Here is a 13443-nt window from a genome sequence, read left to right on the forward strand (position 1 = left end):
GCAGGGACACAGAAAGAGGGAGAAAGGCATTGGGATTGCTCCTTGCCCACCACAAACTTCTCGCCTACCCTACCTCCTCCGCTCCGGAGAAGCAGCGTGGCTTAGTCGTAAGAGCACGACTTTGGGAGTCAGAGGATGTGGGATCTAATCCTGATGCGCCACGTAACTGCTGTGTGACTTTGGGCAAGCCACTTAACTTCTCTATGCCTCAGTTGCCTCACCTGTAAAATGGGGATTAAGACTGTGAGCCCTATGTGGGACCACCTGATTACCCTGTAACTACCCTGCTGCTTAGAACAGTGCTTAGCACATGGTAAGTGCTTAACAAATGCCATAATAATAATTATTATTTAACCAATGGCAGTTGCTTTAATCAATAGGTTGAAGAGGAGGGATAATAATAATAATAATGATGATAGCATTTATTAACCGCTTACTATGTGCAAAGCACTGTTGTAAGCGCTGGGGAGGTTACAAGGTGATCAGGTTGTCCCACAGGGGGGCTCACAGTCTTAATCCCCATTTTACAGATGAGGTAACTGAGGCACAGAGAAGTTAAGGGACTTGCCCAAAGTCACACAGCTGACAATTGGCGGAGCCGGGATTTGAACCCATGGCCTCTGATTCCAAAGCCTATGCTCTTTCCACTGAGCTAGGGATACCTAGAATGAAATGATTTTCAATCCTAGAAGGTCACTAGAAAGAATATAGGACAAGAGTTCAAAGAGAAATAAAATAATAATGATATTCCTTTGGAGACTTCCCAGATTATTTTTTTCTCAAAGCCCAAGGAAGACAAAAGTTTAACAAAAATAGAGCAGTAGAATAATTTGGGGTAAAGAATAATTCTTTAATATTTTTGATATTATATTAATTAATATTGTTTATTAATATTATAAAGAACAGTTCTTTAATATTTAATATTTTTAAGAATATTCTTAAAAATTCTCACCTAACTACCTTAGATATTACCAGGTATATTTTATGATTAAAAGCTGATACATACAGTGTGGAAAGTTTAAAATTGCATGGCTAATAGTCTACCGCGTCCATTTATAGTGATAATAAAGCAAAAAATCATTCAAATGTAAATAAATAATATTCTATATTTGTCCTTACTTCATCATCATCATCATCATCAATCATATTTATTGAGCGCTTACTGTGTGCAGAGCACTGTACTAAGCGCTTGGGAAGTGCAAGTTGGCAACATATAGAGACAGTCCCTACCCAATAGTGGGCTCACAGTCTAAAAGGGGGAGACAGAGAACAAAACCAAACATACTAACAAAATAAAATAAATAGAATAGATATGTACAAGTAAAATAAATAAATAAATAAATAGAGTAATAAATATGTACAAACATATATACATATATACAGGTGCTGTGGGGAAGGGAAGGAGGTAAGATGGGGGGATGGAGAGGGGGGCGAGGGGGAGAGGGAAGGCCTCCTGGAGGAGGTGAGCTCTCAGTAGGGCCTTGAAGGGAGGAAGAGAGTACTTGTCGGCCTGGAAACATTTGACATTACTTAGATTCATTTTTAAATTTGTGCTAATTTTACTTAGGTCACGTACAGACTTTGGGGAACCCTCATTATATTACACAAGGTTAGCAGTTTACACAGAGTCTGTCAGGTTCAGAGTTAGCATTTCTGCAATTCTCAAGATAGTGGAGCATGATGACCATAAAGCAGTCATGCCATTCCGAACACTTCAAGTTGAGGTGAAATTCCACAGTAACCCTTAGTTGTAATTTATTTGCTTGTCTGTCTCCCCAGCTAGACTGTGAGCTCCTTGAGGACTGGGATCTTTTCTACCAACTCTATTCCATTGTACCCTCTGGGAAGCGCAATAGTCAAAGTCCTGAATTTGCCCCCCTTTTTCTCCAAGCCCTTTCCACTCTAGGCCTGCTCGATCTCCTCTAGGTCTGCTCCATTACCGCGGCAAGCACTTCACAACACATCTTCCCTTTGTTCTCCAGTCTTCTGAAAGGAGTAGCCGAGAACAGATGAAGCTAATAATAATGATCATCATCATCATCAATCGTATTTATTGAGCGCTTACTATGTGCAGAGCACTGTACTAAGCACTTGGGAAGTACAAATTGGCAATGTATAGGGACAGTCCCTACCCAACAGTGGGCTCACAGTCTAAAAGGGGAGACAGAGAACAAAACCAAACATACTAACAAAATAAAATAAATAGAATAGATAAGTACAAGTAAAATAAATAAATAAATAAATAGAGTAATAAATATGTACAAACATATATACATATATACAGGTGTTTTGGGGTAGGGAAGGAGGTAAGATGGGGGGATGGAGAGGGGGATGAGGGGGAGAGGAAGGAAGGGGCTCAGTCTGGGAAGGCCTGCTGGAGGAGGTGAGCTCTCAGCAGGGCCTTGAAGGGAGGAAGAGAGCTAGCTTGATAATAATGTTGGTATTTGTTAAGCGCTTACTATGTGGGAAGCACTGTTCTAAGAGCTGGGGGTGATCAGATTGTCCCATATAGGGCTCACAGTCTTCATCCCCATTTTACAGATGAGTTAACTGAGGCCCAGAGAAGTGAAGTGACTTGCCCAAAGTCACACAGCTGACAAGTGGTGGGGTCGGGATTCGAACCCTTGACCTCTGACTCCCAAGCCCGGGCTCTCTCCACTGAGCCACGCTGCTTCTCACTCAAGCTACTCAATCTAACCAGGAGCCCTGGCCCTGCAGTTCTGTGGGATAATAATAATAATAATAATGATGGCCTTTATTAAGCGCTTACTATGTGCAAAGCACTGTTCTAAGCGCTGGGAGAGATACAAGGTGATCACATTGTCCCACAGGGGGCTCACAGTCTTCATCCCCATTTTACAGATGAGGGAACTGAGGCACAGAGAAGTTAAGTGACTTGCCCAAAGTCACCCAGCTGACAATAATAATAATAATGGCATTTATTCAGCACTTACTATGTGCAAAGCACTGTTCTAAGCGCCGGGGAGGTAACAAGGTAATCAGTTTGTCCCACGGGGGGCTCACAGTCTTAATCCCCATTTTACAGATGAGATGAGGTAACTGGGGCACAGAGAAGTTAAGTGGCTTGCCGAAAGTCACACAGCTGACCATTGGTGGAGCTGGGATTTGAACCCATGACCTCTGACTCCAAAGCCTGGGCTCTTTCCACTGAGCCACGCTGCAAGTGGCAGAGCCAGGATTTGAACCCGTGACTTCCGACTCCAAAGCCCAGGCTCTTTCCACTGAGCCACGCTGCTTCTCTAATCTGAACAAAGCAGGGGCTGGATGGGAAACACCCCCGTTACATGGAATTATTGCTGCTTTTTCTAATGTCTTTAACCTATATTGTACTCTTTGATTAAATTAGATGCTCTGCATATAAAAAAGCTCTGGATTGCTTAGAGCAGAGCTGGCCTTGATTAGCAGAGGAAACTCTGCCCGACAACCATCAGTCCCGACTAGTGCTAGAAGAAGCGCTAGTAGTAAATAAATTTGTCTCAGACATACCCTACCTCCTTCCCCTCCCCACAGCACTTGTATATATTTGTACAGATTTATTACTCTATTTATTGTACTTGTACATCTTTACTATTCTATTTATTTTGTTAATGTTGTGCATATAGCTTTAATTCTATTTGTTCTGACGATTTTCACACCTGTCTACATGTTTTGTTTTGTTGTCTGTCTCCCCCTTCTAGACTGTAAACCCGTTGTTGGGTAGGGACCATCTCTATATGTTGCCGACTTGTAATAATAATAATAATAATAATAATAATGGCATTTGTTAAGCGCTTACTATGTGCAAAGCACTGTTCTAAGCGCTGGGGGGGATACAAGGTGATCAGGTTGTCCCACAAGGGGCTCACAGTCGTCATCCCCATTTTACAGATGAGGGAACTGAGGCTCAGAGAAGTTAAGTGACTTGCCCAAGGTCACACAGTAGACAGGTGGCGGAGCCGGGATTCGAACCCATGACCTCTGACCCCAAAGCCCGGGCTCTTTCCACTGAGCATCGCTGCTTCCGTCCCAAGTGCTTAGTACAGTGCTCTGCACACAGTAAGTGCTCAATAAATAATGATTGAATGAATGAATGAATACCCGCTCGAACACAATGCAGAATCCATGAAGTTTTTCTTCCGCACCTTTCAAGTGCTTACTACAGTGCTCTGCACACAGTAAACACTCAATAAATACCACTGATGGATTAACTGATTGAGGTGCTCACAGTTAATGGTCATTGTAATGGTCATTTCTAATCCCGGCTCTACCACTTTTCTGCTGTGTGACCTTGGTGAAGTCACTTAACTTCTTGGTGCCTCAGTTACCTCATCTGTAGAATGGGGATTAAGATTGTAACCTTGTACCTACCCCAGTGCTTAGAAGAGTGCTTGGCACACAGCAAGCGCTTAACAAACACCATCATCATTGTGAAAAAGCAGGCAACCCCATAAACTTGAAGAATATAATAGTGTTTATATTATCACTGAAAATGAGCTGGCTCGGGAATAGTATCAATATTTCACTTTAATTATGTGATCTAAGTTACTTTGGCCAAAAGGAAATTTATCCAATTGCACTGAAGAACTTGGTCTATGGTACTTCGGGGAATATCTTCCGCTTTCAAAAAAAAAAAAAAAGAGTTTAATTAGCTTCCTTCCTGAGTTAACTGATTCAGTGGTTATTGATGAAAACATGTTGTTTTGATATTTTTGATTAACTTTTTTGGATTTTCAGATTTACACAGTTTGCACTGACTTTAACCGAATTCTGTCGCATTTTGTTGTTTATGATTTTGATAGCTATGTCCACCCCAAAAGTGAAGAGAATCTCAAATATCCTAAAAATTGGGAAAATAAGAGCTTTTTGAGACAGCACCAATAAGAGACTAGATTAAAGCATTTAGGTGAGGACGTGACTAATTAACATACTATGTCCACCCTCCTGCCCAAAAAAAGAAACACTACTTAAATAGAAAAAATAATTTTTGAACACAACCAAATTGTTGTGGAGGTGGTGGGTGGGTGGATAGTTTGTGTGTATGTGTGTGTGTGTTGAGGTTTATCACTCAGAGTAATTGATTTACTGTGCACATTAGCTGAAGACATATTTTGTTATTCAATATATTTTAGTGGCACTTTTAAATCTGATTTTTTTTCTTGTATCTGAAAAACTAGATTGGTGGAGCCAGGAGCCTTGTCTCACTCTGCCAAGAAAAGAACCCGCATTCCAATTTTCCTGTTTTCATTTTTCAGACCAGCCATAATTTTAAGCATTATGGAAGAGTTACTGTCAACTCTAGGGAGAGGTATTTTGTAAGCCCTTAAAAAAATTATTTCTATTTTACGCAACTAAAAACAACTGGAAGGTGCATGAGGCAGAAAGCCCACTTTTTTTCACTTACACTGTTTTATAAACCCGAAAAATCTCACCATTACGTATTTATATATATAATGTAGATCACTGCAGCATGTGGCTGTTTTATAGAACATAGCATGCCGAACTATGATGAAATGATTTCTCCTCATAAAGTTCCCTTCTGCTGCAGAATTACATATTTGCAGCTTATTAGGGAAGGCCCAGACAGGAAATATATGTGATCGGGGCCCACACAAAAATACAGCCCATACTGTGCTATCCAAAAGCGCTTTGCAAAATCATAACTCTGGTCCCTTCAAGGAAGTCTTCTTTTACAGATGATTTGCTGTGGTTCTCATTCCCTCTTTTAAAGTAGATGAATGTATTTTGCCTTCATGCTGTATCTTGCCTTCATGAAGTGGCCAGAATGCAAATATTCAATGTTTGTGAGTAGACCTTTCTTTTCACCAGTTCCCCAATCACTTCAGGCTCTTAGCTCAACTTTTTCCCGGGAAAAAGCGGGAGAATTGAGCTCCCAGGAATCAGCCAGGCCACTGGAATGTGGTTGATGGGTTGGAGGTTGCAGCCTCAGATTCCCTGTGCAAACAAGGGGCAGAGGGAAATAAATGTTGGATTGGAGTCGACAATCAGCTTCAATGTTTACTGTTTATAGAGGATGGATTAGGGGGTTGGGTGGTATAAAGAGATGCCACATATATAAACGTTGACCATTATCTTAGAGGAAAAGCAACTAATGGCATGCCTAAGCATGTGAGCCCACTGTTGGGTAGGGACTGTCTCTATATGTTGCCAATTTGTACTTCCCAAGCGCTTAGTACAGTGCTCTGCACATAGTAAGCACTCAATAAATACGATTGATGATGATGATAATTTAGGAAATAATAATAATGATGGTATTTGTTAAGCGCTTACTATGTGCAAAGCACCGTTCTAAGCACTGGAGGGGTTACTAAGGTGATCAGGTAGTCCCACTGGAGGCTTACTGGAGGTTTTAATCCCCATTTTACAGACGAGGTAACTGAGACACAGAGAAGTTAAGTGACTTGCCCAAAGTCACACATTTGACAGGTGGTGCAGCTGGGATTTGAACCCATGACCTCTGACTCCAAAGCCTGTGCTCTTTCCACTGAGCCACGCTGCTTCTGTAGGAAGCGGCAAATATAGGAAATATACTTGGACTCCATAGCAAAGACTGAGCTAGAGTCTCTGAGTGGCCTAGGTAAATTGGGCATCTTTAGAAGCTTCTGTCTGGCCATCAGGGTACCATTTGTTGTACTGAACCAGCAGTTTGCCGTACAAATGACACCATGGCGGGGTACTAATTTAGAACGAGAGAAAAATGATATCCTCGGTTGGTAAACACTAGCCTCTTGTAAACCAGTTCCTCTCCACGGATTAAATTATGCAGTAGAGGAATCTGGTTTAATGCCAATTAAAAATCAGATAAATTTAATTTAATGCAGTGTTCTGCATCCATGAGCTACACTAGGAAAACGGCATCTATTGACTAAGAAAAGTAACTGCTGCAATTGTTACCTTAATATGAAGTGGAGGGCCATAAAAATAATATTAGATCTGCGGGTTGCGGAAAAGAGAGGGGCAAGTGTGGGGGCGGGGGTCCTTGATAATTGAAAACATCTGAAAAAATAAAAGTAAAAATATAATATTGGCGTACATAACCTTTTTCTAGGCCCCTCAAATAAGTGGAATTAGGGGAAAATAATGTATACATTAAAAGCTCAGCCAATTTTCAATGACAAGTATACCATACTAATCTGGTTTAATTCTTTACTGAGAAAAGAACAAAAACTACATAGGTATGACTGTCTCAAGATGCAAAGTTAAATATTCCACATTTGTTTCATTTCCCTTTCTTTGAGATGCAAATTATTTGCTGCCATAGAAATGCTTTTTTTAAGAAATTCATCACAAGCATGAACTTGACAAATGCATCCATCACAGATGTGCATTTCTAAGTGATTCCTGGGTTCTGCCTCTAAACCCCATCTCCCACAATGATAAAGGTATTTTGCCTGCATCGAATTTGCAGAAAGAAACCTACGGGGCTGTGAACATTTCCACGAAGAGAAAACTAACATTTTAAAGAGGGAGAATTTCCTACCATGTATGACAACTAACTGTAACAATGGAGGGCAAAATTACCTTGATTTCATTTACTCCTTCAGCGGGGAAAACAACTCCTGTGTAAATCCACAAAGGAGAACCTTGGTGGATGTAAGAGGTGGGAATTCTCCTTCATCATCCTCCTTTTTTATGGTATTTGTTAATAGTAATAATAATAGTTATGGTATTTGTTAAGCACTTACTATGTGCCAGGCACTAAGCGCTGGGGGTGGATATAAGCAAATCAGGTTGGACACAGTCCATGGCCCACATGGGGCTCACACTCTTAATCCCCATTTTACAGATGAGGTAACGGCTCCTGTGTAAATCCACAAAGGAGAACCTTGGTGGATATAAGAGGTGGGAATTCTCCTTCATCCTCCTCCATTTTTATGGTATCTGTTAATAGTAATAATAATAGTTATGGTATTTGTTAAGCACTTACTATGTGCCAGGCACTAAGCGCTGGGGGTGGATATAAGCAAATCAGGTTGGACACAGTCCATGGCCCACATGGGGCTCACACTCTTAATCCCCATTTTACAGATGAGGTAACGGAGGCACAGGGAAGTTAAGTGTCTTGCCCAAGGCCACACAGCAAACAAGTGGTGAAGTCGGAATTAGAACCCATGACCTCCAACTCCCAAGCCCATGCTCTATCCACTATGCCATACTGCTTTCCACTCTGCCATGCTGCTTCCTTACTATGTGCCACACACTTCAGTAAGCACTAGGGTAGATACAAGCTAATCAGGTTGGACACAGTCCATGTCCCACATGGGGTTCACAGTCTTAATCTCTATTATCAATCAATCAATCGTATTTATTGAGCACTTACTGTGTGCAGAGCACTGTACTAAGTGCTTGGGAAGTACAAGTTGGCAACATATATACATCTGTATATTATACATCTGTACAAGTACAAGTTGGCAACATATATACATCTGTATATTATAAAGATGAACTAACTGAGGCACAGAGATGTTAAGTGATTAGCCCAGGTCTCACAGCAGACAAGTAGCGGCACCAGGATTAGAACCCAGATCCTTCTAACTCCCGAGCCCTTGCTCTGTCCACTAGGCCCTGCTGCTTCTCTAATTCAGAATCCAAAATCACAGTCACGTAATGTAGCACCACAGAGTAGGGCTCCGGTTCACATTTGTCACGATCACGGTGAGGGATGACTATGGGGAGGTGGGCAAGGATGGCCAGAGGAAACATTTTAAATGCCAGGAGTTATTGCCTAACTTTTTTTTTTTTAACAATTAACCTTTGAGGGAAAATTTAGCAAGGCACATAAGAATATAGTTCCCACAATCCACAAAGAACTTGTTAAAATATAAGCACGAATAGCGGTCCATCTCTATGTAAATGTAAGGCAGGTTATGATTTTTAGGTGTTGGGCCACCTGCCAGCTTTTCTAACAGCTTGTTCCCTAGAGAGAAATTCTGTCCTGAATTTGAACCTGTTGGTAGGAGCAACTGCCGGAGTTGCTACTTCTCTAGCAATCCCAGGTACAAAAGCTACTGCCTGGATAGGAAATGTGAGCTCTGGTTCTCAGCCCTACATATCATATCAATAAATACGATTGAATGAATGAATTCACAATTAGGAGAACTGATCCAGAAATCAGCAGCCTGGCCTAGTGGATAGAGCATGGGCTGGGTTCTAATCTCACCTCTGCCCCTTGTCTTCTGTGTGACCCTGGGGAGAGCTATGGGCTGCTAGACATGAAGGGGAAAGGAGTTTCAGATGGGAGGGAGAGTGTGAGAAAGGTCAACAGCAGGAGAGATGAGAACAAGGCAGTGAGTAGGTTAGCTTAAGAGGAATGAAGAACGTAAGCTACGAAGTAGTGGGAGAAGGGAGTGGATAAGTAGAGGTGATTGAGTGCCTTAAAGAACAGTGCTTTGCACATAGTAAGTGCTTAATAAATGCCATTATTATTATTATTATTATTATTATTATTATTATTATTAAAGCCAACGGTCAGCAATTTCTATTTGATGCAGAAAGGAATCGGCCACCTTTTGGGTTTGTTTTTTTTAATGGCATTTATTAAGCGCTTACTATGTGCAAAGCACTGTTCTAAACGCTGGGGAGGTCACAAGGTGATGAGGTTGTCCCGCGGGGGGCTCACAGTCTTAATCCCCATTTTACAGATGAGGGAACTGAGGCCCAGAGAAGTTAAGTGACTTGCCCAAAGTCACACAGCTGACAATTGGCGGAGCCGGGGTTTGAACCCGTGACCTCTGGCTCCAAAGCCCGTGCTCTTTCCACTGAGCCATGCTGCTTCTCATTTTATTCTATTCATAATAATATAATTTAATATAATAATATAATTTAATTATATTTAAATTATTGATTAAATTATTAAATTGATTCGTTTAATTATATTTAAATTATAATTTAAAATAATATAATTTAATAATAATAATAATAATAAAGCCAACGGTCAGCAATTTCTATTTGATTCAGAAAGGAATCGGCCACCTTTTGGGGTTTTGAGGAATGGAAAGACACATGGGGGCAGAACAACTATTTAGAAATATAATGTGGGCAATAGAATAATCCCTGGGCCCAAGGTGGGAGAGATTGGAGGCAGGGAGATCAGTGAGATGGGTGATGTAGTAAAGCTGGGATATGACAAGTTCCAGGGCCAAGATGGTGAGCAGCATTCGGATGCAGAGAATGGGTGGATTCTAGGAAAGCTGTGGAGGAAAAGCTGACAGGATTTAGCGACAGCCTATATAGGCGGGTTGAAAGAGGCTAGTATTATGGGTATGAAATATAGGGAAGATAGAGGTGTGGTCAACTATGATGGGAGTTAGATGAAGAAGAGGACTTGGGAGGGAAGATGAGTAGTTCAGTTTCAGACATATCGAGCTTGGCGGGCCAGCAAAACATTAATGTTGAGATGACTGAGCCCCTTCCTTCCTCTCCCCCTCGTCCCCCTCTCCATCCCCCCATCTTACCTCCTTCCCTTCCCCACAGCACCTGTATATATGTATATATGTTTGTACATATTTTTTACTCTATTTATTTATTTATTTATTTTATTTGTACATATCTATTCTATTTATTTTATTTTGTTAGTATGTTTGGTTTTGTTCTCTGTCTCCCCCTTTTAGACTGTGAGCCCACTGTTGGGTAGGGACTGTCTCTATATGTTGCCAATTTGTACTTCCCAAGCGCTTAGTACAGTGCTCTGCACATAGTAAGCGCTCAATAAATACGATTGATGATGATGATGATGATGACTGGAGGCAGAAGGAAATGCAAGATTGCAGCAAAGAAGAGAAGTCAGGGCTAACGAGGAAGTCGTATGTATTGAGGTGGCAGTCGAAGGCTTGAAGTGGATCAGCTCCCCAAGAAATTCAGTGTAAAGTGGAAAAAAGGAAGAGATGCAGTGTAGAGCTTTTGGGGGCACACACAGTTAGAGACTAGGAGTGGGTGAAAGGACTGAGAAAATTCAGTCACAGAATAGAAGCAGTGTGGCCTATTCATTCAATCGTATTGAGTGCTTACTGTGTGAAGAGCACTGTATTAAGCGCTTAAGGATTAGAAGAAAGAGCGCAGACCTGGGATTCAGAGGACCTGAGTTCTAATCCCAGCTCTGCCACGTGTCTGCTGTGTGACCTTGGGCAAGTCACTTAGCTTCTCTGTGCCTCAGTTACCCTCCTGTCAAATGGGGATTAAATCCTACTCTCTCCTATTTATACTATGAGCCCCATGTGGGACAGGGACTGTGGCCAGCCTGATTAACTTGTATCTACACCAGTGTTTGGAACAGTGCTTGGCACATACCAAGTGCTCTTCAAATACACTACTACTAGTGTGAGAATCAAGGGAGAACTGTGTCAGTTAAGCCAAGGATAGGTAGTGTTTTCAGAAGGGTGTGCCCCATAGTGTTGAAAGCAGCCAAGAGGTGGAGCAGGATTAGGACAAAGTATAGTCCATTAGAGCTGGCATGAAAGAAGTCATTAGTGACCCAGGGGAGAGTGGTCCCAGTGGAATTAAGAGCAAGGAGATGGGATAGAAGAGGGTCAAGAAGGGAGTTGGAGGAGAGGAAGTAGAGACAGATAGTGTACAAATCTCATTTGAGGAGTATGGTTAGGAAGCGAAGGAAGGCATCAGGGCAATAGCTGGATGGTCCAGCAAAGGTTTGGTTTTTTTTTAGGGCAGAGGAAACTATTGTCCTCTCCCAAGCGTTCAGCAGTGCTCTACAAACATACAAACACAAATACTAAATCTTAATGTTTAGGAATGTACCCTTTACATTCCTGTTTTTTCCCTATTACCCCCATAACTCTTCCTTTAGTAGCCCATTATGGATTACTTTTCCCTGAATTTCTGCAAACCGCTCTTGAAAGTACTGCTGTTTTCTGCCTTCAGACTTTCTGGGATAACAAAATCCTGGTCTCTTCCTCTATGAAGTATACCTGTTGGTTCTTCTGGTGCCACCACCTTCAAGCTCCAAAGGGTCGCTCCTCATTCTGGTATTGAGGGATTCGGTTTACCTTCTTCACACTCTTTATAATAATAATAATGTTGGTATTTGTTAAGCGCTTACTATGTGCAAAGCACTGTTCTAAGCGCTGGGGGGAACACAAGGAGTCTACAATTTATGATATTGCAGACTCTAAAAATATCCTTTCTCAACCTGTGTCTGTCCAAAGAGCCCTAACTCTTTTGTCTATTCCCATAAGGAAGAAGGTGCATTCCCGGGAGAAGCAGCATGGCGTAGTGGAAAGACCACAGGCCTAGGAGTCGGAAGGTCATGGGTTCTAATGCCGCTCTGCCACTTGTTTGCTGTGTGATCTTGGGCGAGTCGCTTCACTTCCCTGTGCTTCTGTTACCTCATCTGAAAATGGGGATTGAGACCGTGAGCCCCCTGTCCCCCTTGTTCTCGCCTGTCCTGCTGTCGACCCCCGACCCACGTCTTTCCCCTGGCCCGGAATGCCCTCCCTCCACACATCCACCAAGTTATCTTTCTTCCTCCCTTCAAATCCCTACTGAGAGCTCACCTCCTCCAGGAGGCCTTCCCAGACTGAGCCCCCTTTTTCCTCTCCTCCCCATCCTCCCCTCTGCCCTACCTCCTTCCCCTCCCCACAGCACTTGTATATATTTGTACAGATTTATTACTCTATTTATTTTACTTGTACATATTCACTATTCTATTTATTTTGCTAATGATGTGCATATAGCTATAATTCTATTTGTTCTGACCATTTTGACACCTGTCTACATGTTTTGTTTCGTTGACTATCTCGCCCTTCTAGATTGTGAGCCCGTTGTTGGGTAGGGACTGTCTCTATATGTTGCCGACTTGGACTTCCCAAGCGCTTAGTACAGTGTTCTGCACACAGTAAGCGCTCAATAAATGCTATTGAATGAATGAATGGATAAAATGTGGCAACCAGAATCGTACCGTATTCCACATGTGTTCACACCACAATTTAAAGTGGCAAAACCCTATGTTTTGTCTGTATCTCCTTCCTTATGCTGCCTAGTGGTTTGAAAAAAAGAATCAGGTGACTTTGTAACCTCTTCCCTGAGCCACGACTTTGCTCAAGATAATATATATTCTGATATTTTCTTTAGATGGAATGAATTTATTCATATTGCAACTCACTTGCCATTTTTCTAGACTGTGAGCCCACTGTTGGTTAGGGACCATTTCTATATGTTGCCAACTTGTACTTCCCAAGCGCTTAGTACAGTGCTCTGCACACAGTGAGCGCTCAATAAATGCTATTGAATGAATGAATGGATAAAATGTGGCAACCAGAATCGTACCGTATTCCACATGTGTTCACACCACAATTTAAAGTGGCAAAACCCTATGTTTTGTCTGTATCTCCTTCCTTATGCTGCCTAGTGGTTTGAAAAAAAGAATCAGGTGACTTTGCAACCTCTTCCCTGAGTCACGACTTTGCTCAAGAT

This window comes from Tachyglossus aculeatus, chromosome 2 (assembly GCF_015852505.1).
Source record: "Tachyglossus aculeatus isolate mTacAcu1 chromosome 2, mTacAcu1.pri, whole genome shotgun sequence".
NCBI classification, from domain to species: Eukaryota; Metazoa; Chordata; class Mammalia; order Monotremata; family Tachyglossidae; genus Tachyglossus; species Tachyglossus aculeatus.